Source organism: Balaenoptera borealis, assembly GCF_965194805.1.
Source record: "Balaenoptera borealis genome assembly, chromosome: 12".
NCBI lineage: Eukaryota > Metazoa > Chordata > Mammalia > Artiodactyla > Balaenopteridae > Balaenoptera > Balaenoptera borealis.
Genome location: NC_138869.1, coordinates 92,415,850 through 92,441,078, shown reverse-complemented (window position 1 = coordinate 92,441,078; position 25,229 = coordinate 92,415,850). Strand labels below are relative to the sequence as shown.

General features: G+C 39.7%; 1 long non-coding RNA gene across 2 annotated transcripts in view; it reads left to right on the top strand.

Annotated features, from left to right (window-relative positions):
* LOC309607669 overlaps positions 1-23,433 on the top strand; it is a 47,158-nt gene extending 23,725 nt beyond the window's left edge. The window contains exons 2-3 of one of the 2 annotated variants that reach the window (XR_014232492.1): positions 16,769-17,703; positions 17,780-23,433. This is a non-coding gene — a long non-coding RNA (uncharacterized lncRNA). Of the gene's footprint in view, positions 1-12,470; positions 17,704-17,779 lie in introns of those variants that run through there. The other variant, XR_014232493.1, reaches the window with a different exon arrangement.
* The last annotated feature ends 1,796 nt before the right edge of the window (positions 23,434-25,229 follow it).

Genomic DNA, 25,229 nt, shown 5'->3' with positions numbered 1-25,229 from the left:
GTTATCAGCTGATTTTGCAGCAGAAACTCTGCAAGCCAGAAGGGAGTGGCACGATATATTTAAGCAGTGAAAGGGAAAAATCTGCAACCAAGAATACTCTACATAGCAAGGCTCTCATTCAGATTTGATGGAGAACTCAAAAGCTTTACAGACAAGCAAAAGCTAAGAGAATTCAGCACCACCAGACCAGTGTTACAACAAATGCTAAAGGAAATTCTCTAGATGGAAAAGAAAAGGCCACAACTAGAAAGAAGAAAATTACAAATGGAAAAGCTCATTGGTAAAGGCAAACATACGGTAAAGGTTGGAAATCATCCTCACACAAATATGATATCAAAACCAGCAACTGTGAGGAGGGCATAAATGCAGGATATTGGAAATGCATTTGAAATTAAAAGGCCAGCAACTTAAAACAAACTTTTTTATATACAGACTGCTGTACCAAAACCTCATGTTAACCACAAATCGAAAATCTACAATAGATACACACAAAAAACAAAAAGGGATCCAAACACAACACTAAATTTAGTCATCAAGTCAGAAAAGAGAACAAAAGAGTAAGGGAAGAAAAAGTACCTACAAAAACAAATTCAAAACAATTTTTTTTAAATGGCAATAAGAACATACATTTCAATAATTACCTTAAACATAAACAGATTAAATGCTCCAACCAGAAGACAAAGACTGGCTGAAGGTATACAAAGACAAGACCCATGTATATGCTGACCCAATTCAGACCTAGGGACACATACAGACTGAAAGTGAGAGGATGGAAAAAGGTATTCCATGCAAATGGAAATCAAAAGAAAGCTGGAGTACCAATACTCATATCAGACAAAATAGACTTTAAAATAAAGACTGTTACAAGAAACAAAGAAGGACACTATATAATGATCAAGTGATCAATCAAAGAAGAAGATATAACCATTGAAACTATATATGCACCCAACATAGGAGCACCTCAATATATAAGGCAAACACTAATAGCCAGAAAGGGAGAAATCAACAGTAACACAATAATAGTGGGGGACTTTAACACCCCACTTTCATCAATGTATATATCATCCAGATGGAAAATCTGTAAGGAAACACAGGGCTTAAATGACACAATACACCAGATGGACTTAACTGATATTTATAAACCATTCCATACAAAGGCAGCAGGATACACATTCTTTTCATGTGCACATGGAACATTCTCCAGGATTGACCACATGCTGGGCCACAAAACAAGCCTCGGTAAATTTAAGAAAATTGAAATCATATCAAGCATCTTTTCCAACCACAATGCTATGAGATTAGAAATCAAATGCAAGAAAAAAAACTCTAAAAAACACAAACAGGTGGAGGCTAAACAATATGCTACTAAATAACCAATTGATCACTGAAGAAATCAAAGAGGAGATAAAAAAATACCTAGAGACATATGAAAACGAGAGCACAATGGTCTAAAACATATGGGAAGTGGCAAAAGCAGTTCTAAGAGGGAAGTGTACAGCAATACAATCTTACATGAGGAAACAAGAAAACTCAAAAATAGTGTCATGGACATATACACACTACCAAATGTAAAATAGATAACTAGTGGGAAGCAGCCGCATAGCACAGGGAGATCAGCTCCGTGCTTTGTGACCACCTAGAGGGGTGGGATGGGGAGGGTGGGAGGGAGGGAGATGCAAGAGGGAAGAGAAATGGGAACATATTGTATAACTGATTCACTTTGTTATAAAGCAGAAGCTAACACACCATTGGAAGGCAATTATGCTTCAATAAAGATGTTTAAAAAAAAAAAGAAAAGAAAACTCAAAAATAAACAACCTAACCTTACACATAAAGCAACTAGAGAAAGAAGAACAAACAAAACCCAAAGTTGGCAGAAGGAAAGAAATCATAAAGATCAGAGCAGAAATAAATGAAATAGAAACAAAGAAAACAATAGAAAAGATCAATGAAACTGAAAGTTGGTTCTCTGAAAAGATAAACAAATTTGATGAACCTTCAGCCAGACTCATCAAGAAAAAAAGGGAAAGGGCTCAAATCAATAAAATTAGAAACAAAAAAAGGAGAAGTTACAGTGGACTTCACAGAAATACAAAGAATCATAAGAGACTAACACTAGCAACTATATGGCAATAAAATGGACAATCTGGAAGAAATGGACAAATTCTTACAAAGGTGCAATCTCTCAAGACCAAACCAGGAAGAAATAGAAAATATGGACAGACCAATCACCAGTACTGAAATTGAAACTGTGATTAAAAATCTTCCAGCAAATAAAAGTCCAGGACTAGATGGCTTCATAGGTGAATTCTATCTAACATTTAGAGAAGAGTTAATACCTATTCTTCTGAAACTATTCCAAAAAATTGCAGAGGAAGGAATACTCCCAAACGCAGTCTATGAGGCCACCATCACCCTGATACCAAAGCCAGACAAAAAATAGCACAAAAATAGAAAATTACAGGCCAATATCACTGATGAACACAGACCCCAAAATCCTCAACAGAATACTAGCAATCTGAATTCAACAATAAATTAAAAGGATCATACAGCAGCATCAAGTGGGATTTATACCAGGGATGCAAGGATTTTTCAATATCCACATATCAATTTGTTGATGTGGTGTGATACACCACATCAACAAATTGAAGAGTAAAAACCATATGATCATCTCAATAGATGCAGAAAAAGCCTTTGATAAAATTCAACACCCATTTATAATAAAAACTCTCCAGGGGGGTCTGGGCAAGATGGCAGAAGAATAAGACACAGAGATCACCTTCCTTCCCACAGATACAGTAGAAATACATCTACACGTGGAACTGCTCCTACAGAACACCCACTGAACGCTGGCAGAAGACGTCAGACCTCCCAAAAGGCAAGAAAATCCCCACGTACTTGGGTAGGGCAAAAGAAAAAATAAATAACAGAGACAAAAGAATAGGGACGGGACCTGCACCAGTGGGAGGGAGCCGTGAAGGAGGAAAGGTGTCCACACACTAGGAGCCCCTTCGTGGGCAGAGACTGCGGGTGGCAGAGGGGGGAAGCTTTGGGGCCACGGAGGAGAGCGCAGCCACAGGGGTGCGGAGGGCAAAGCGGAGAGATTCCCGCACAGAGGATCGGTGCCGACCAGCACTCACCAGCCCGAGAGGCTTGTCTGCTCAGCCGCCGGGGTGGGCGGGGCCTGGGAGCTGAGGCTCGGGCTTCGGTGCTAGCTGGGAGGGAGTCCGGGAAAAAGTCTGCAGCTGCCGAAGAGGCAAGAGACTTTTTCTTGCCTCTTTGTTTCGTGGCGCGCAAGGAGAGGGGATTCAGAGCGCCGCCTAAACGAGCTCCAGAGACGGGCGTGAGCCGCGGCTATCAGCGTGGACCCCAGAGACGGGCAGGAGACGCTAAGGCTGCTGCTGCTGCCACCAAGAAGCCTGTGTGCGAGCACAGGTCACTCTCCACACTGACCCTCCCGGGAGCCGGTGCAGCCCGCCACTGCCAGGCTCCCGTGATCCGGGGACAACTTCCCCGGGAGAACGCACGGCGCACCTCAGGCTGCTGTAATGTCATGCTGGCCTCTGCTGCCGCAGGCTCGCCCCGCCTCCTCCGTACCCCTCCCTCCCCCGGGCCTGAGTGAGCCAGAGCCCCCGAAGCAGCTGCTCCTTTAACCCGGTTCTGTCTGGGTGGGGAACAGACGCCCTCAGGCGACCTAGATGCAGAGGCAGGTCCAAATCCAAAGCTGAACCCTGGGAGCTGTATGAACAAAGAAGAGAAAGGGAAATCTCTCCCAGCAGCCTCAGAAGCAGCGGATTAAAGCTCCACAAACAACTTGATGTGCCTGCATCTGTTGAATACCTGAATAGACAAAGAATCATCCCAAATTCAGGAGGTGGACTTTGGGAGCAGGATATATTAATTTTTCCCCTTTTACTTTTTTTGTGAGTGTATATGTGTATGCTTCTGGGTGAGATTTTGTCTGTATAGCTTTGTTTGCACCATTAGTCCTAGGGTTAGGTCCGTCTGTTTGGTTGTTTTTTTTTTTTCACTAAAAAAAATTTTTTTTTCCGAATAAATGTTTTCTTAATAATTTTTTCCTTATTTTCTATTTTTAGAAATTAAAAATTTTTAATAAGTTTTTTCATATTTTTTATTTTAGAAAAATTAAAAATTTTTTTCTTAATAAATTTTTTCTTAATAATTTTTTCCTTATTTATTATAATAGCTTTATTTTATTTTATTCTCTTTCTTTCTTTCTTTCTATTTTTTTCTCCCTTTTATTCTGAGCCGTGTGGATGAAAGGCTCTTGGTGCTCCAGCCAGGCATCAGGGCTGTGCCTCTGAGGTGGGAGAGCCAACTTCAGGACACTGGTCCACAAGAGACCTCCCAGCTCCACGTAATACCAAATGGCGAAAATCTCTCAGAGATCTCCATCTCAGCATCAAGACCCAGCTTCATTCAACGACCAGCAAGCTACAGCGCTAGACACCCTATGCCAAACAACTAGCAAGACAGGAACACAGCCCCATCCATTACCAGAGAGGCTGCCTAAAATCATAATAAGGCCACAGACACCCCAAAACACACCACCAGACGTGGACGTGCCCAACAGAAAGACAAGATCCAACCTCATCCACCAGAACACAGGCACTAGTCCCCTCCACCAGGAAGCCTACACAACGCACTGAACGAACCTTAGCCACTGGGGACAGATACCAAAAACAACGGGAACTACGAACCTGCAGCCTGTGAAAAGGAGACCCCAACCACAGTAAGATAAGCAAAATGAGAAGACAAAAAAACACACAGCAGGTGAAGGAGCAGGGTCAAAACACACCAGACCTAACAAATGAAGAGGAAATAGGTAGTCTACCTGAAAAAGAATTCAGAATAATGATAGTAAAGATGATCCAAAATCTTGGAAATAGAACAGACAAAATGCAAGAAACATTTAACAAGGACGTAGAAGAACTAAAGAGGAACCAAGCAACGATGAAAAACACAATAAATGCAATTAAAAATACTCTAGACGGGATCAATAGCAGAATAACTGAGGCAGAAGAACGGATAAGTGACCTGGAAGATAAAATAGTGGAAATAACTACTGCAGAGCAGAATAAAGAAAAAAGAATGAAAAGAACTGAGGACAGTCTCAGAGACCTCTGGGACAACATTAAACGCACCAACATTCGAATTATAGGGGTCCCAGAAGAAGAAGAGAAAAAGAAAGGGACTGAGAAAATATTTGAAGAGATTATAGTTGAAAACTTCCCTAATACGGGAAAGGAAATAGTTAATCAAGTCCTGGAAGCACAGAGAGTCCCATACAGGATAAATCCAAGGAGAAACACACCAAGACACATATTAATCAAACTATCAAAAATTAAATACACAGAAAAACTATTAAAAGCAGCAAGGGAAAAACAACAAATAACACACAAGGGAATCCCCATAAGGTTAACAGCTGATCTTTCAGCAGAAATTCTGCAAGCCAGAAGGGAGTGGCAGGATATACTTAAAGTGATGAAGGAGAAAAACCTACAACCAAAGTTACTCTACCCAGCAAGGATCTCATTCAGATTTGATGGAGAAATTAAAACCTTTACAGACAAGCAAAAGCTGAGAGAGTTCAGCACCACCAAACCAGCTTTACAACAAATGCTAAAGGAACTTCTCTAAGCAAGAAACACAAGAGAAGGAAAACACCTACAATAACAAACCCAAAATATTTAAGAAAATGGGAATAGGAACATACATATCGATAATTACCTTAAATGTAAATGGATTAAATGCTCCCACCAAAAGACACAGACTGGCTGAATGGATACAAAAACAAGACCCATATATATGCTGTCTACAAGAGACCCACTTCAGACCTAGAGACACATACAGACTGAAAGTGAGGGGATGAAAAAAGATATTCCATGCAAATGGAAATCAAAAGAAAGCTGGAGTAGCAATTCTCATATCAGACAAAATAGACTTTAAAATAAAGACTATTACAAGAGACAAAGAGGGACACTATATAATGATCAAGGGATCGATCCAAGAGGAAGGTATAACAATTGTAAATATTTATGCACCCAACATAGGAGCACCTCAATACATAAGGCAAATACTAACAGCCATAAAAGGGGAAATCGACAGCAACACAATCATAGTAGGGGACTTTAACACCCCACTTTCACCAATGGACAGATCATCCAAAATGAAAATAAATAAGGAAACACAAGCTTTAAATGATACATTAAACAAGATGGACTTAGTTGAGATTTATAGGACATTCCACCCAAAAACAACAGAATACACATTTTTCTCAAGTGCTCATGGAACATTCTCCAGGATAGATCATATCTTGGGTCACAAATCATGCCTTGGTAAATTTAAGAAAATTGAAATCGTATCAAGTATCTTTTCCGACCACAACGCTATGAGACTAGATATCAATTACAGGAAAAGATGTGTAAAAAATACAAACACATGGAGGCTACACAATACACTACTTAATAACGAAGTGATCACTGAAGAAATCAAAGGGGAAATCAAAAAATACCTAGAAACAAATGACAATGGAGACACAACGACCCAAAACCTATGGGATGCAGCAAAAGCAGTGCTAACAGGGAAGTTTATAGCAATACAAGCCTACATCAAGAAACAGGAAACATCTCGAATAAACAACCTAACCTTGCACCTAAAGCAATTAGAGAAAGAAGAGCAAAAAAACCCCAAAGCTAGCAGAAGGAAAGAAATCATAAAGATCAGATCAGAAATAAATGAAAAAGAAATGAAGGAAACAATAGCAAAAATCAATGAAACTAAAAGCTGGTTCTTCGAGAAGATAAACAAAATTGATAAACCATTAGCCAGACTCATCAAGAGAAAAAGGGAGAAGACTCAAATCAATAGAATTAGAAATGAAAAAGGAGAAGTAACCACTGACACTGCAGAAATACAAAAGATCGTGAGAGATTACTACAGGCAACTCTATGCCAATAAAGAGGACAACCTGGAAGAAATGGACACATTCTTAGAAATGCACAACCTGCCGAGACTGAACCAGGAAGAAATAGAAAATATGAACAGACCAATCACAAGCACTGAAATGGAAACTGTGATTAAAAATCTTCCAACAAACAAAAGCCCAGGACCAGATGGCTTCACAGGCGAATTCTATCAAACATTTAGAGAAGAGCTAACACCTATCCTTCTCAAACTCTTCCAAAATATTGCAGAGGGAGGAACACTCCCCAACTCATTCTACGAGGCCACCATCACCCTGATACCAAAACCAGACAAAGATGTCACAAAGAAAGAAAACTACAGGCCAATATCACTGATGAACATAGATGCAAAAATCCTCAACAAAATACTAGCAAACAGAATCCAACAGCACATTAAAAGGATCATAGACCATGATCAAGTGGGGTTTATTCCAGGAATGCAAGGATTCTTCAATATACGCAAATCAATCAACGTGATACACCATATTAACAAATTGAAGGAGAAAAACCATATGATCATCTCAATAGATGCAGAGAAAGCTTTTGACAAAATTCAACACCCATTTATGATAAAAGACCTGCAGAAAGTAGGCATAGAGGGAACTTTCCTCAACATAATAAAGGCCATATATGACAAACCCACAGCCAACATTGTCCTCAATGGTGAAAAAGTGAAACCATTTCCACTAAGATCAGGAACAAGAAAAGGTTGCCCACTCACACCACTATTATTCAACATAGTTTTGGAAGTGTTAGCCACAGCAATCAGAGAAGACAAAGAAATAAAAGGAAACCAAATTCGGAAAAGAAGAAGTAAAGCTGTCACTGTTTGCAGATGACATGATACTATACATAGAGAATCCTAAAGATGCTACCAGAAAACTACTAGAGCTAATCAATGAATTTGGTAAAGTAGCAGGATACAAAATTAATGCACAGAAATCTGTTGCATTCCTATATACTAATGATGAAAAATCTGAAAGTGAAATTAAGAAAACACTCCCGTTTACCATTGCAACAAAAAGAATAAAATATCTAGGAATAAACCTACCTAAGGAGACAAAAGACCTGTATGCAGAAAATTATAGGACACTGATGAAAGAAATTAAAGACGATACAAATAGATGGAGAGATATACCACGTTCTTGGATTGGAAGAATCAACATTGTGAAAATGACTCTACTACCCAAAGCAATCTACAGATTCAATGCAATCCCTATCAAACTACCACTGACATTTTTCACAGAACTAGAACAAAAAATTTCACAATTTGTGTGGAGACACAAAAGACCCCGAATAGCCAAAGCAATCTTGAGAACAAAAAATGGAGCTGGAGGAATCAGGCTCCCTGACTTCAGACTATATTACAAAGCTACAGTAATCAAGACAGTATGGTACTGGCACAAAAACAGAAATATAGATCAATGGAACAGGATAGAAAGCCCAGAGATAAACCCACGCACATATGGTCACCTTATCTTTGATAAAGGAGGCAAGCATATACAGTGGAGAAAAGACAGCCTCTTCAATAAGTGGTGCTGGGAAAACTGGACAGCTACATGTAAAAGTATGAAATTAGAACACTCCCTGACACCATACACAAAAATAAACTCAAAATGGATTAAAGACCTAAGTGTAAGGCCAGACACTATCAAACTCTTAGAGGAAAACATAGGCAGAACACTCTATGACATAAATCACAGCAAGATCCTTTTTGACCCAGCCCCTAGAGAAATGGAAATAAAAACACGAATAAACAAATGGGACCTAATGAAACTTAAAAGCTTTTGCACAGCAAAGGAAACCATAAACAAGACCAAAAGACAACCCTCAGAATGGGAGAAAATATTTGCAAATGAAGCAACTGACAAAGGATTAACCTCCAAGATTTACAAGCAGCTCATGCAGCTCAATAACAAAAAAACGAACAACCCAATCCAAAAATGGGCAGAAGACCTAAATAGACATTTCTCCAAAGAAGATATACAGATGGGCTACAGACACATGAAAGAATGCTCAACATCATTAATCATTAGAGAAATGCAAATCAAAACTACAATGAGGTATCATCTCACACCGGTCAGAATGGCCATCATCAAAAAATCTAGAAACAATAAATGCTGGAGAGGGTGTGGAGGAAAGGGAACCCTCTTGCACTGTTGGTGGGAATGTAAATTGATACAGCCACTATGGAGAACAGTATGGAGGTTCCTTAAAAAACTAAAAATAGAACTACCATATGACCCAGCAATCCCACTACTGGGCATATACCCTGAGAAAACCATAATTCAAAAAGAGTCATGTACCAAAATGTTCATTGCAGCTCTATTTACAATAGCCAGGACATGGAAGCAACCTAAGTGTCCATCATCGGATGAATGGATAAAGAAGATGTGGCACATATATACAATGGAATATTACTCAGCCATAAAAAGAAATGAAATGGAGGTATTTGTAATGAGGTGGATGGAGTTAGAGTCTGTCATACAGAGTGAAGTAAGTCAGAAAGAGAAAAACAAATACAGTATGCTAACACATACATATGGAATCTAAGGAAAAAAAAAAAAAAAAGGTCATGAAGAACCTAGTGGCAAGACGGGAATAAAGACACAGACCTACTAGAGAATGGACTTGAGGATATGGGAAGGAGGAAGGGTGAGATGTGACAGGGTGAGAGAGTGTCATGGACATATATACACTACCAAATGTAAAATAGATAGCTAGTGGGAAGCAGCCGCATAGCACAGGGAGATCAGCTCGGTGCTTTGTGACCACCTAGAGGGGTGGGATAGGGAGGTTGGGAGGGAGGGAGATGCAAGAGGGAAGAGATATGGGAACACATGTATATGCATAACTGATTCACTTTGTTATAAAGCAGAAACTAACACACCATTGTAAAGCAATTATACTCCAATAAAGATGTTTAAAAAAAAAAAAAAACTCTCCAGAAAGTTGCCATAGAAAGAACATAGCTCAACATAATAAAGGCCATATATGAAAAACCTACAGCTAACATCATACTCACAGATGCAAAGCTGAAAGCATTTCCTCTAAGATCAGGAACAAGACAAGGATGTCCACTCTCACCACTTGTATTCAACATAGTTCTGAAAGTCCTAGCCATGGCACAGAAGAAAAAGAAACAAAAGGAATCCAAATTGGAAAAGAAGAAGTAAAACTGTCATTGTTTGCAGACAACATGATACTATACATAGAAAATCCTAATGATGCTACCAGAAAACTACTAGAGCTCATCAATGAATTTGGTAAAGTGACAGTATACAAACTTAATACACAGAAATCTGTTGCATTTCTATACACTAATAATGAAAGATGAGAAGGAGAAATTAAAGAAACAACCTCATTTACCATCGCATCAAAAAGAATAAAATACCTAGGAATGAACCTACCTAAGGAGGCAAAAGACCTGTACTCTGAAAACTATAAGACACTGATGAAAGAAATCAAAGATGACACATACAGATGGAAAGATATACCACGTTCTTGGATTGGAAGAATCAATACTGTTAAAATGACTATATTACCCAAGGCAATCTACAGATTCAATGCAATCCCTGTCAAAATACCAATGGCATTTTTCACAGAACTAGAATTTTAAAATCTTAAAATTTGTATGGAGACACAAAAGACCCCGAATAGACAAAGCAATGTTGAGAAAGAAAAATGGAGCTGGAGGAATCAGGCTCCCTGACTTCAGACTATACTACAAAGCTACAGTCATCAAAACAGTATGCTACTGGCACAAAAACAGACCCACAGATCAATGCAACAGGATAGAAAGCCCAGAAATAAACCAATGCTCCTACGGTCAATAAATCTATGTCAAAAGAGGCAAGAATATACAATGGAGAAAAGACAGTCTCTTCAATAAATGGTGCTGGGAAAACTGGACAGCTACATGTAAAAAAATGAAATTAGAACACTCTTTAACACCATACACAAAAATAAACTCAAAATGGATTAAAGACCTAAATGTAAGACTGGATACTATAAAACTCTTAGAGGAAAACATAGGCAGAACACTCTTTGACATAAGTCACAGCAATATCTTTTTTGATCTGTCTCCTAGAGTAATGGAAATAAAAACAAAAATAAATAAGTGGAACCTAATTAAACTCAAAATTTTTGCATAGCAAAGGTAGCCATAAATAAAATGAAAAGATAACCCACACAATGGGAAAAAGTATTTGCAAACGATGTGACCTGCAAGGGATTAATCTCCAAAATTTACAAACAGTTCATGCAGCTCAATATCAAAAAAACAAACTACCCAATAAAAAAACGGGCAAAGGGCTTCCCTGGTGGCGCAGTGGTTGAGAATCTGCCTGCTGATGCAGGGGACACGGGTTCGCGCCCTGGTCTGGGAAGATCCCACATGCTGCGGAGCGACTAGGCCCGTGAGCCGCAACTACTGAGCCTGCGTGTCTGGAGCCTGTGCTCTGCAACAAGAGAGGCCGCGATAGTGAGAGGCCCGTGCACCGCGATGAAGAGTGGCCCCCGCTTGCTGCAACTAGGGAAAGCCCTAGCACGGAAACAAAGACCCAACATAGCAATCAATCAATCAATAAATCAATAAATAAATCTTTAAAAATAAATAAATAAATAATATACTTTATAAAAAAAAAAGAAAAAAGAAAAAAAAAAAGGGCAAAAATCTAATAGACATTTCTTCAAAGAAGACATACCGATGGCCAAGAGGCACATGAAAAGATGCTCAACACCGATGATTATTAGAGAAATGCAAATCAACCTACAATGAGGTTATCACCTCATACCAGTCAGAATGGCCATCATCAAAAAGTCTACAAGCAGTAAATGCTGGAGAGGGTGTGGAGGAAAGGGAACCCTCCTGCACTGTTGGTGGGAATGTAAATTGGTACAGCCACTATGGACAACAGTACTGAGGTTCCTTAAAAAACTAAAAGTAGAGCTACCATATGATCCAGCAATCCTACTGTTGGGCATATATCTGGAGAAAAACATGGTTCAAAAGGATACATGCACCCCAATGTTCATTGCAGTGCTGTTTACAATAGCCAAGACATGGAAGCCACCTAAATGTCCATCAACAGATGAATGGATAAAGAAGATGTGGTACATATACAATGGAATATTATTTAGCCATTAAAAAGAATGAAATAATGTCGTTTCCAGCAACATGGATGGACCTGGAGATTATCATACCAAGTGAAATAAGTCAGACAGAGAAGACAAATATCATGTGATTTTGCTTATATGCAATATCTAAAAAAATGATACAAATGGACTTATTTACAAAACAGAAACACACTCACAGACTTAGTGAATGAAGTTATGGTTACCAGGTGGAGAAGGGTGGGAGGGAGGGATAGACTGGGAGTTTGGGACATGTACACAATGCTATATTTAAAATAGATAACCAACAAGGACCTACCGTATAGCACAAGGAACTCTGCTCAATATTCTGTAATAACCTAAATGGGAAAAGAATTTGAAAAAGAATAGATACATGTATATGCATAACTGAATCCCTTTGCTGTACACCTGAAACTAACTCAATATTGTTAATCAACTATACTCCAATGAAAACTAAAAATTTTTTTAAAAAGTGGGGGCTTTTGAGAAGTTTGATTGGGGATGTGCTTGCATCTAGACTTGGCTTTTACAAGTGGAAACAAATGCTCAATTGAGTAATTAGTGGACATACCCTGCAAAGCAAGGTGCCAAAGTAGCAAGAGGCTGTTTGAAGAAGTGCACATTCCTCTTTTAAGTGTAATCATCTGCTGGCTCAACATAACCCACTGGGCCACTGGACTGTTAGAAGTATCCATGGCTTTAAAAAACAAACAGTTCCTTATTTGATAAGTCTAATTTCAATGTAGGTGTCATCATTCCATAGTGAAGGTAAAAGATAAAAGTCTCCAGAGAGATTTTTATCAAGTATAAATAGACCCATGTAGTAGATATTACAAAGATACAAGATAGAGCATACACATACAAATGCATGCCATGAGCATCCAGCTCTAGGAATCTACAGCTTGCTGTGAATATGCTGGCTTTCTTTTGCGTTAAGTCAACTCTGAACCCATAGCTCAATTTCCTTTCCTCTCTGCAGTTAGTCATTAACACGTAGTTTTAAGGAGAGGTTTAAATAAATGCTTTGTCCACTAGAATCATACATAATGGGATTGTGGTTAAGCGACACGCATGTGTAACCAGCTCATGAGTTCCTTGCAGGCAGAGTCCACATATGACTACACTTGACCCTTGAACAATGTGGTGGGTTAGAAGTGTTGACCCCCCCATACCCCACTACCCACCAGTCAAAAATCCACATACTGCTATCTCTGCCTCAAAACAAAGGAATTGATAAAATGATTCACCCACGGGCAAGAAGCTGAAACTGTTTGGATAGAATCAGGACTCAAACCCCAGTTCTTTTGATGCCACATACTGGGATCTCTCATCAAACATAAACTTTTCCCCACACTTAGTTCATTTAAAAATCTGTAAAATGAACGTACAGGTGCTCTATTGAAAAAAAAAAATCAGCTTATATGTGGACCCACACAGTTCAAACCCATGTTGTTCAAGGGTCAACTGTAGTTTTAAAAAATCCTTACAGCACTTGGCCTGGCATTACATTGGTGTCTAGCAAATGTCTGTCAAGCAAGCCCAGTATATGCAGATCTTCCTCAAATTATTATGAGGTTACATCCAGATAAATCAGTTGTAAGTTGAAAACATCATATGTCAAAAATGTATTTAATACTCCTAACCTACAGAACATCATAGCTTATCCTTAAATGTGCTCAGAACACATTAGCCTACAGCTGGACAAAGTCATCTAACACAAAGCCTATTTTATGCTAGTGTTGAATATCTCATGCAATGTATGGAATACTGTATTGAAAGTGGTAAACAGAACAGTTGTCTGGGTACAGAATAATTGTATGTCTATCAGTTGTTCACCTTCATGATCGTGAGGCTGACCATGAGCTGTGGCTTGCTGCTGCTGCCCACCATCACAAGAGTATTGTACCACATACTGCTAGCCTGGGGAAATGATCAAAATTCAAAGTACAGTGCTACTGAATGCATACCACTTTCATGTAGTAGGCAAGAACAAATCTGACTCCATATTGGATCTGTTTCTTTTACTTTCACTTTTGTATTCTGTTGCTTTTGCTACAAGTTAAGAATGTTCCCTATAACCTGAAATATACAAGAGAGCTCATTCTCAAGTCTCTGACCTTTAAAGGTATAAAACTTTTCTGTTCATATAAAGATAAAAAGTTGCAGAACAGAGAATAACATTTGTCTTGTTGGAGGTTTACAGGAACTTCATGACCTGACCTAGTGGGGATAGATGCAAGAACAAAGGATTCTTATATCCAGAAGTTTGCAACAATCAGCCACACCCTCTTCCCTTTTGGTATAAAAGCAGCCTTAAATCTAACTTGGTTAGATGGTTCTTTGGGACACTAGTCTGCCATCTTCTCAGTCCGCTGGCTTTCCGAATAAAGTCACTATTCCTTGCCCCAATAACTCGTCTCTCAATTTGTTGGCCTGTAGTACAGTGAGCAGTATGGGCTTGGACTCAGTAACATTCATACCACCATAAAGTTGTAAATCATCAGTCTAACCATTGTAAGTTGTGGACCATCTGTACTTGTATCCCGTAATAAGGCTAAGTTTATATTTGTGCAAACTCCACAACACATAAGTTGCTGTTCACACTTTATTATTCTTATTAAAGACTTCATTTTTTTTTTTAGAGCAGTGTTAGGTTCACAGCAAAACTGAGAGAAGAGTACAGCAATTTTCCGTATACCTCCACACGTGCATAGCCTCCCCCATTATCAACATCCCCTGCCAGAGAGGTTCATTTGTTCCAACTGATGAACCTACATTGATACATCATAACCCCTCAAGGTCCATAGTTTACTTTAGGGTTCACTCTCAGTGTTGTACACTCTATGGGTTCGGGCTGTCAACTTTTTGATAAAAGCAAAATCAAAAGTTTTCATTTAAGATTAATTTAGTTTGGTTTTAGACTCATTTTAAAAGTCCCGGGCTTCCCTAGTGGCGCAGTGGTTGAGAATCTGCCTGCCAATGCAGGAGACACGGTTTCGAGCCCTGGTCTGGGAGGATCCCACACGCCGCGGAGCAGATGGGCCCGTGAGCCACAACTACTGAGCCTGAGCGTCTGGAGCCTGTGCTCTGCAACAGGAGAGGCCGCGATAGTGAGAGGCCCGCGCACCGTGATGAGGAGTGGCCCCCCCTTGCCGCAACTGGAGAGAGCCCTCGCACAGAAACGAAGATCCAACACAGCCATTACTAAATAAATAAAGCACACCTAGTATAGTGTAATTAAAAAAAAACTGATTTTAAAAGTCCCATTAGAATTTTTTAAATTTCAAAATAATCATAAATTTACAGAAGAATTAGAGCAACAGTACAAAGAACTTTTCTTTTGTGAACCATTTGAGGGTAAATGCTGCTCAGATGCCCCATCACCCTGAATATTCTAGTGTGGATTTTTTCATACTATTTTGGACATTCTCCTACCTGACACAATACAACCATCAAAGTCAGGAAATTAACATTGATACACAGCTTCCCTCTAATCCTCAGAGCCTATTCAAGGTTCTTCCATCGTCTCATCAATGTCCAACTTTATAGCTAAAAGATCTAGAGTCACACGGTGCCTTTAGTGATCACCCATCTTCACTTTTCTTCTGTCAGAAACAGTTCCTCAATCTTTCTCTGGTTTTCATGAGCCTGACGTGCTTCTGAAGTGTACAGGACAGTTTACTTTGTAGAATATCCCTCCACGTGGATTTATCAGCTACTGTCTCATGATTAGATTCAGGTTATGCAACTTTGGCAGGAATAACACAGAGGCAGCACTCTGTTCTCTTTGCATCCTGGTATGATGGTGTATGATTACACCTTGTCCCCTTACAGGCATTGCTCAGTTTGATTGCTTAAGGTGATGTTTGCCAAGCTTCTCCACTGCAGTTCCTCTTTTTTCCCTTCTTAGTAAGTATTTTGTGGGGTGATATTTTGTAACCATGTAAATATACCATTCCTCATTTGAGTTTTACTTTATTTATTAATAATGTAAGGATTCATTATTTCCTATTTTAGTTGATCTGTTAAATCTATTTACATAATTATTTAACTTAATGCTCAACTTATCCCACATTTGGCCGGCCGCAATAGGAGTCTGTTCAAGCTGACTTCTGTGCTTTTTTACATGACATCATCCTTTTTTGAGCACTTCCTTAGTTTCTGGCACAAAAAATGTGTTTCAGGCTCATGTTGTACTTCATCTGACCTGACCATGGAATTGACCATTTCTCCAAGGAGCTCTGGTTCCATTTAGTGGAGAGGCCAAGATCTGGACCCTAATTGTGTTTATTTCCCAGACACTCTCAGTGGACAGAGCTAGGGAATATATATACAGATACGTGTTTACACATGCATTTAAGTCTATATTTCTATATCTATCTATATATTGGAAATCCTGAGTTCATGCTAATTTCTCCACTCCCAATCCAACCCCACAGGTTAATTCTAGTTTCCTCCCATTATACTTCCCTTCTCTGGTAGTGAGGAACATGATACTATGGATGGAACTATATCCCCCCCAAATTTATACATTGAAGCTCTAATCCCAAATATGATGGTATTTGAAGATAATGCCTTTGGGAGGTAATTGGCTTAGATGAGTTCATGAAGGCAGGACCCTTGTGATGGATTTCTTCCTTTTATAGGAAGAGGAAGAGACGCCAGAGCCCTCTGCCATGTGAGGACACAGAAGCCAGCTATATGAGAGCCAGGAAGAAACCTGCACCAGAACTGGACCATTCTAGCATCCTGACCTCAGATGTTCAGCCTCCAGAACCATAAGAAAATAAAGTTCTGTTGTGTAAGCCACTCAGTCTAACATATTTTGTTATGGCCGCCTGAGCAGACTAATACACGTGGTTTCCGTCACTCTTAATATACTTATTTGATCAATCTCCTTCATTTGGGATCTGACCTTCCACACTTGGCTACCCTTTCCTCTATGGGGACACCCCACTTGGGCTCCAATTTCCCATTCTGGGCCATCCTGTCTCCCTCTCTCCCCACACCATGAACTTCTACTTTCCTCTACTTCATCTAATGGCTTTGGGACTGAGTTACACAGGAAGAGAAGGAAATGATTTTGTTTAGTTCCCCAAGATCTCACTTGATTATTTGGAGAGATGTGTTTTTATCAAGCACAAGTCTGAAAAGTTCATTATAATCATAATTCGAAGCTAGAAGGAAACTTAAAGATAATCTAACTCAACCACCTGATTTCATTTAGTAACTAATTTCTAGGGATAATTTTTCTTATTCTGACTAATGAGAAATTAAGTCTTATAAAGGAAAACTTTTGCATTAATGAAACTATGATTATAAAAATGCTTCTGGTGTCAAAACCACTGCTTTAAAGAACCTCCTTTTTATTTATAGAAGCTCCATGGTTACCCGGAATGATGGAAGAACTAATGCTATATAACATTTTCGAAGTAATCCATGGCTATTAATGTCATTTCTTCATGTCATTCAAAGTATTTATCCTGCCTCTCCTTTGCATTTCCAGTAGAGGGACTTGGAGAAGCAGATGAACAATTGAGACTTAGCAGGAAAGTCTAGGTAACACAGTGATCACACATAAGTGTTTTACTGGGGAATTATGTAGGGCTCAGTCTATAACAGAGATTACAGACAATTATGTGCCTTTAAAAACGGAGCTGATTTAGGGATGAGGGCAGAGTGGGAAGTAAACCAAGAGTAAATAGAGATAATCAAGACAGTATGGTACTGGCACAAAAACAGAAATATAGGTCAATGGAACAGGATAGAAAGCCCAGAGATAAACCCATGCACCTTTGGTCAATAAATCTATGACAAAAGAGGCAAGAATATACAATGGAGAAAAGAAAGTCTCTTCAATAAATGGTGCTGGGAAAACTGGAGAGCTACATGTAAAAGAATGAAATTAGAACACTCCCTAACACCATACACAAAAAATAAACTCAAAATGGATTAAAGACCTAAATGTAAGGCCAGACACTGTAAAACTCTTGGAGGAAAACATAGGCAGAACACTCTTTGACATAAATTGCAGCAAGATCTTTTTTGACCCGTCTCGTAATGAAAATAAAAATAAAAATAAACAAATGGGAACTAATTAAACTTAAAAGCTTTTGCACAGCAAAGGAAACCATAAGCAAGACCAAAAGACAACCCTCAGAATGGGAGAAAATATTTGCGAGTGAAGCAACTAACAAGGGATTAATCTCCAAAATATACAAGCAATGCATGCAGCTCAATAACAAAAAAACAACCAACCCAATCAAAAAATGGGCAGAAGGGACTTCCCTGGTGGTCCAGTGGTAAAGAATCCGCATTCCAATGCAGGAGATGCGGGTTCGATTCCTGGTCGGGGAACTAAGATTCCACATGCTGTGGGGCAACTATGCCCATGAGCCACAACTCCTGAGCTTCTGCACCTCAACTAGAGAGCCCAAGTGCTGCAAACTACAGAGCCTACATGCTCTGGAGCCCACACGCCCTGAAGTCCACGCACCACAACTAGAGAGAGAAAACCCACAAGCCACAACTAGAGAGAAACCTGCGCACCACAACGAAAGATCCCGCGTGTCCCAACAAGGATCCTGCGTACTGCAACTAAGACCCAATGCAGCCAAAAAAAAGAAAGAAAAGGGCAGAAGACCTAAATAGACATTTATCCAAAGAAGACATACAGATAGCCAAGAGGCACATGAAAAGATGCTCAACATCACTAATTATTAGAGAAATGCAAATCCAAACCACTATGAGGTATCACCTCCCACCAGGCAGAATGGCCATCATCAAAAAATCTGCAAAAAATAAATGCTGGAGAGGGTATGGAGAAAAGGGAACCCTCTTGCACTGTTGGTGGGAATGTAAATGGATACAGCCACTATGGAGAACAGTAAGGAGGGTCCTTAAAAAACTAAAAATAGAACTACCATATGATCCAGCAATCCCACCCCTGGGCATATACCCAGAGAAAACTGTACTTCCAAAAGATACATGCACCCCAATGTTCACTGCAGCACTATTTATAATAGCCAGGACATGGAAGCAACCTAAATGTCCATCAACAGAGGAATGGATAAAGAAGATGTGGAACATGTATACAATGGAATATTACTCAGCTATAAGAAGGAACGAAATTGTGCCATTTGCAGAGACATGGATGGACCTAGAGATGGTCATACAGAATGAAATAAGTCAGAAAGAGAAAAATGTCATATATTAACACATACACGTGGAATCTATTAAAATGGTACAGATGAACCTATCTGCAAAGCAGAAATAGAGACACAGACATAGAGAACAAACATACGGACACCAAGGGGGGAAAAGGGGGGGGGTGGAATGAATTGGGAGATTGGGATTGACATATATACACTACTATGTATAAGATAGATAACTAATGAGAACCTACTGTATAGCAGAGGAAACTCTACTCAGTGCTCTGTGGTGACCTAAATGGGAAGGAAACCCAAAAAGGAGGTGATATACGTATACATATAGCTGATTCACTTTGCTGTACAGCAGAAACTAACACAACATTGTAAAGCAACTACACTCCAATAAAACTTTTTTAAAAAAGAGTAAACACAGAAAAGTAACCAAGGAACCAGTGCCTTCATGAGCGTGCATTGATTGGGGAAGGAAGGAACTTATAAAAGTGCAGTGGGAGAACAGAGTCTGCCTTGAGAAGCTGAATGGATTTGACTCTTTGGCCACATGAAATCTTTTAGATAATGAATTTCAGATAGCATTGAGGTCAACTGCAAATAGTAGAAAACCCAGCAATAGTGGCTTAAAGGAATAGGGGTGGATTTTTCTTATCAGAAGTTTGGAGGTTAGTGGTAGCTGGAAGTGGTTCAATTGCTCAAAAAGGTAGGACCAATGTCTGTGTGATTCTCTTGGCCTTTCCCTCATGGTTTCAAGATGGCTACTGTAGCACCAGGTGTCACATCTGCATTTAAGACAGGAAGAAAGGAAAAGGGTATCACAAGACATATTTGTCATGTTTTATCAGGACAACAAAAGTTTATCCAGAGCCTTGCTTCATCACCACCCGCAGCAGATATTCATTTGCTGAATATTAACCTGAAATTTTGCAGCATTATTTCTATCTACAAAGGAAGTTGGGAAAGTGACTGGTTAACTTTCCAAGATTCTATAGTGGAGACAGAAAGGGAAAAAGTGATAGGAATGGGTGTTAGGTCTATCAATCTATGTGTCTTCCACAAGAAGTCTGATCAGTTATTTTTATCATTTAGATGACAAAAGAAGTTTCAGTTGGATGCAGAAAAAAGTTTTTAGCCCTTAGTCAGGTTATTAAGGCAGACAGCAATGTCTCTATCCTTCAAGATCTTGAAGTTGAGAGATATTCATTACTACGTATCTTAGAAGATTTAGACATTCTGTTGCCTGAAGCCTGGAGATTGGATCAGGTGATCTCATTAGGTCTATGATGATTTGATTCACTATTTCAAAGCTGTACATTCCCTACCTCTCAAAGCGCTGTGAAATACCAAAAAAAATACAAGGACACCCTTCTCCCCCTCCATCTACTTCACTGGAAAACTTCCAACAACACTTTGCTTTTAGAGGTTCTAAGGTTAATACAGTTCCTCTTATTCAAAACTAGTTTCAGGTATGTCAAGGAAAAAAAAAAGAGAGAGAACTGGATAAATGAGGCATAAGTAAAAGATCAGGAAATCAAGATATTTGGATAAAACTAAAAATTGATCTGAGATCGTATTAGGGAGATGTGAAGCCATTACTTGAATATGATGTGGGCACTTTAGAGTCATAAAACTTCCCTCGACATAATATCATATAAGATTATGTGTTATGCTTACTTTTTAAGTAAACACATTTGTAAATCACTTGGCAAACATGTCAAGAGCCCATGGTTTATTTCTGCTTCAATACTACACTGTAGTCTTGGCTATACCAAGTTCCGTCATGGCAACAACTAACCTTTTTTTCCAGACAATCCTCATACCCTGGAGCAGAGAAGACAATGCCCCATTGTGAACTTACACAAGATTTGCAAATATGGTGCAATTTTGGTGTACCAGTGGCCTGAAGTTCACAAACCCACTGAAGATTCCAGCAAGTCTATACTTATCAGCCGGAAAGCATGAGGAAGACTGGGGCAAAGTCCCTTTTCTTAACCATGTTTCAAGATGATCTAAAAGACACTTTCTGATATTGAGCTGCATGAGCTGCTTGTACATTTTGGAGATTAATCCTTTGTCAGTTGTATACACATAGCTGATTCACTTTGTTATACAGCAGAAACTAACACAACATTGTAAAGCAATTATACTCCAATAAAGATGTTAAAAAAAAATAAAAAATAAAAAAATGAAAGCACTTTCTTCCCCTCCAGTCTCTTAAACGACCAGAACGAGAGTTGGTATTGATTTCACAATAACCAAACAAATCATCTCTTTCATACACATTTATTTTTATGCCATTGCTAGATTAATTTAAGGTAACTTATTCGCCTCTGGTGCTTCTGTAGAGCTTTGATAGCTGAAAGCCCTTGTTGTTTTCACCAGGCTCCAGACTCCACGTAGGTGCACCATATGTATCTCAAATTCATTTCATCCAATTCAACAGATTTTTTTATCAAGCATCTACTAATGAACTGGTGTTCTAAGTGTTGGAGGGACATGCTACTCCGTGAACCCTCACAACATTACAAGGTAGTTATTATTTACATTGTAAAAATTAAGAAACTAAGGGCCCAGAGAGAGTAAATAACTTCTCAAGGTCACACAGCCAGTCCATGGCAAAGCTGGCTTGAAAGGCAAGTCCGTTTCACTCCCTATTCCATGCTTTTCACCCAGTATCTTGCTGCCTTCCTGCTATCAACTGGCCTTATCATAAAAGACCCGTCATTAGAAATGCATGAGATCTTTTTTGCGACTACAATTCCTGAACATTTACAATTATTCTGCCAAAAGAGTTAACGTTCATGGTATGAGAATGGAAAGGGGGACTCTGCCTTTGATTTGGGTCTGAAAGTTTTCACTCAGTCCTTTCCTCCCCAAACCACTCATCTTCAAAATTTGATTTCAGAAGCCTTGAAGTTGTATGGAATGCTAATTCATGCTTCCGGGAATTGTCCTGGCAGGCTAGCCTTAGACTGGGCATCAGGTGAATCCTGGTCAGGACATCCTCAGAGAGGTGAGCAGAGAACCCGAGTCTGCAGTCAGGAGCTGAGTTTTGGATCTGCTTGCTCACCATCTGGATGACTTTAAGTTGTTTCAATTCTCTATGCTCCAAGTTCAGGGTCATAAGAAACAAATGAGATAACACAGCTGAGAGTGGTTTGAAAATTGGAAAGTAATATATAAAGAATGGCCATTATCCTAACTCACAAAGCAGAAGGGACTGAAAATTAAAGGCAGCACGGAAGAGCACATCAGCTTAACTCTACAACGCTTCTAATAAAGCATCATTTAATTATCAGCCTCCAAGGAGGGATAATGAAATTAAACGTTGTCCATCACAGCTCCTTTGTTACTGGTATCTGGGGCATGAAATTCTGAAGAGCATTCGTTCTTCTTGAACATAAATGCAACCGTGGTCAAGAGTGGCTCCTTCCTGCCTCACCAATCTTCTAAAAACCAAGAAAGGTAACTAGTGGGGTATCAATTACAGCTTCTGAATGGAAAGTTCAGAGTATAGCAGAGGAAAGCAGGCAGCTGATTTCCATTTGGTTGATGGACCCCGAATCAGCTCCACGTGCCCATGGGTGAGAATCACAGAGGCAGGTTTTAAAATGTCCTGAGCACCGCGATGAAGAGTGGCCCCCGCTCGCCACAACTGGAGAAAACCCTCGCACAGAAACGAAGACCCAACACAGCCAAAATAAATAAATAAATAAATAAATTTAAAATGTCCTGAGGCCTCAAGAAGGAAAGAGAATCAAAATGATTTGTGTTGGCCTAAAGCCCTCTGGAAAAGTGGATGGTAAGTATTCTGATCCACTTTTCAAACTCAGAGGTGGGCACATCACCCTGGGGTCCATTCTCCCACCTTCCCAAAGCACCTCCACAGAACCCGGGTCCTCCTGTCGACAGATGAATGGATAAAGAAGATGTGGCACATATATACAATGGAATATTACTCACCCATACAAAGGAACGAAATTGAGTTATTTGTAACAAGGTGGATGGACCTAGAGTCTGTCATACAGAGTGAAGTAAGTCAGAAAGAGAAAAACAAATACCGTGTGCTAACGTACATATATGGAATCTAAAAAAACCCAAAAAAACAGTACTGATGAACCTAGTGGCAGGGCAGGAATAAAGACACAGATGTAGAGAATGGACTTGAAGACACGGAGCGGGAAGGGGAAGCTGGGACGAAGTGAGAGAGTAGCATTGACATACATACAGTACCAAATGTAAAATAGATAGCTAGTGGGGAGCTGCTGCATAGCACAGGGAGATCAGCTCAGTGCTTCGTGACCCCCTAGAGGGGTGGGATAGGGAGGGTGGGAGGGAGGCTCAAGAGGGAGGGGATATGGGGTATATGTACACATATGGCTGATTCACTTTGTTATACAGCAGAAACTAACACAACATTGTAAAGCAATTATACTCCAATAAAGAGAAAAAAAAAACAAAAAACCCGCCTCTTCTGTCTTCCGTTCCTTCATCAGCTACTCCAGTTTTCCAACCAGCTCACCTGTCTCCAGGATTTACGTTGCTGTTTCTAACCTTCTTTTAACTCCTACTTGGAGAGATCAGCCCTTAGTCAAAAGCACACACAGTGTCTTATAGAGACTGCTCTAGAAAGATGGAGCTGTGTAATGCAAAAACAAAACAAAACAAAACAAAACCTGGCCAGAAGAAGAGGCACTGGGCTTCGGTTCTTGCAGGCTAGGTCTCCTTGGGTAAGAGCTTTAACTTCCCTGAGTCTCCGTTTCCACATCTATAAGAGGGGGAATTATCCCTGCTTGTTTGGTCCATAGAAATCAAATGAGATGTTTGTGGAAATGCTCGAAAACACTACGAATATAAATGGTCCCGTTCTTCCCCTGGTGATCTTGTGACAAATGCAGTCATTCAGCACATGATTATTGAGGATTTATGATGGGCCACACTGGGCTGGGCCCTGGAGATACAACAGAAAATCTAGCATGTTCCCTGACCTTGGGGAGCTTACCTGGGGGTGGGGTACAGCAGCGTAAACAAGCAATTAAAATACACTCTGCCACATCTCATAAGTGGACAGCAGAGGGGTGGCCCAGCTCAGGCTGAAGGGCTTTGCAGGGAGAGGGATAACACAGGAGCTAAATCTCGAAGGATGATAAGAGAATTCGCTAGGAAAAGAAGGGAGTCAAGGTCATTCCAGGCGGAAAAGCAGCATGTACAATCGTAGGCAAGACAAATGAGAGCAGGGCAAGGTTAGAGTATAGCAAGTATTTCAGTAGAGCTGGCGCCTGAGGTGAGGGGAGCAGGAGAGGTGACACTGGGGATTCAGGAAGGAGGTCCGCCTTGGAGGGCATGCTGCGTGCTCTGATGATGACATTTATAGAGTACTCACCAGGTGCCAGGTACTCTTCTAGTGTATCTCATGTATCACCACTTTTAATTCTCCCAATCACCCCAAGAAGTCAGTCCTATTATTACCCATTGCTTAGAGAAGAGGAAATTGAAGCTCGGAGAAGTTAAGCAACTTGCTCAAGGTCACAAAACTGGCAAGGCTGCCAAGGAGTTGGGTTTTTTAGATAATTTCTTGACAGTCTGCATAACTGATAAAGTGCATGTCACTTGCTCATGTGGGAATTTATGTTGTTTGCTTAAATACTTAATGATTAACTATCACTTGGGCTTATCAATAAAGTAATCCAGTAATTGAAGTCTTGAGATGGGGAAGATTATAAATGGAAATTTATACTTAATGATCAATTAGCTTGGCTAATTTTGCTTTTCCCCCTTTCGCTAACAACCCTTTGTGAGAGATAAATAGAAGAATCAGTGGACTTGAAAAATACAGAAACTTATAAGACACAGGATATACAAAAAGCCTTCAACTGGACCCTTTTTTTTAGTCATTTCATTTCTAGGAATTTATACTAAGCAGATCATCAGGCATACTAAGTTA